Source organism: Mixophyes fleayi, chromosome 12 (assembly GCF_038048845.1).
Source record: "Mixophyes fleayi isolate aMixFle1 chromosome 12, aMixFle1.hap1, whole genome shotgun sequence".
Classification (NCBI taxonomy): Eukaryota; Metazoa; Chordata; class Amphibia; order Anura; family Limnodynastidae; genus Mixophyes; species Mixophyes fleayi.
In genome coordinates this window covers 63,436,799-63,438,217 of record NC_134413.1, presented here as the reverse complement: position 1 = coordinate 63,438,217, position 1,419 = coordinate 63,436,799, and positions in this window count along the sequence as shown.

The following is a 1,419-nucleotide window of genomic DNA, read 5'->3' as shown; positions in this document are numbered from 1 at the left end:
GGCAGGCGATACCAAAGATGTACAGAGAAGTACGAACAAGTGTCCTCAGTGCTCTTAAAAATGCGGTTGTACTCACTGTCCACTTAACCACGGACATGTGGACAAGTGGTTCAGGGCAATTGAAGGACTATATGACTGTGACAGCCCACTGGGTAGATGCATCGCCTTCCGCAGCAACAGCAGCAGCTGTATCAGTAGCAGCATCTCCACAACGGCTGCTCGTGCCAAGGCAGGCAACATTGTGTATCACAGGTTTTAATAAGAGGCACAACGCTGACAACCTCTTAGAGAAACTGAGGGAAATCATTTCACAGTGGCTTACCCCACTTAGACTCTCATGGGGATTTGTGGTGTCAGACAATGCCAGTAACATTGTGCGGGCATTACATATGGGCAATTTACAGCACGTCCCATGTTTTGCACACACCATTAATTTGGTGGTGCAGCATTACCTGAAGAGTGACAGGGGTGTGCAGGAGATGCTTGCGGTGGCCAGCAAAATTGCTGGACACTTTAGGCATTCTGCCAGTGCCTACCGCAGACTCGAGATACATCAAAAAAGTCTGAACCTGACCTGCCATCACCTCAAACAAGAGGTTGTGACACGCTGGAACTCCACCCTCTATATGCTGCAGAGGATGGAGGAGCAGCAAAAGGCCATTCAAGCCTATACAGCCACCTACGACATAGGAAAAGGAGTGGGGATGCGCCTGAGTCAAGTGCACTGGAGACTGATTTCCGTGTTGTGCAAGGTTCTGCAGCCGTTTGAACTTGCCACACGAGAAGTCAGTTCCGACACTGCCAGCTTGAGTCAGGTCATTCCCCTGATCAGGCTGTTGCAGAAGCAGCTGGAGAAAGTGAGGGAGGAGCTGGTAAACCATTCAACAAAGCATGTAGCTCTTGTTGATGAAGCCCTTCTTACGCTTTGCCAGGATCCGAGGGTGGTCACTCTTTTAAAGTCAGAGGAATACATTATGGCCACCGTGCTGGATCCTCGGTTTAAAGCGTATGTTGTGTCTCTGTTTCCGGCGGACACAAGTCTACAGTGGTGCAAAGACCTGCTGGTCAGGAAATTGTCCTCTGAAGAGGACCATGACATGCCACCAGCTCCTCCATCAGTTTCTTCCACACCTGTGGCTGCAAGGAAAAAGCTCAGTTTTCCTCAAAGACCCGCTGGCGGGGATGCTGAGAACATCTGGTCCGGACTGAAGGACTTGCCAACCATTGCAGACATGTCTACTCTCGCTGCATTTGATGCTGTCACAATTGAAAAAATGGTGTAGGATTACTTTGCTGACACCATCAAAATAGACATGTCAGACAGTCCATATTGTTACTGGCAGGAAAAAAGGCAGTTTGGAAGCCCCTGTAGAAACTGGCTCTATTTTACCTGAGTTGTCCCCCCTCCAGTGTTTACTC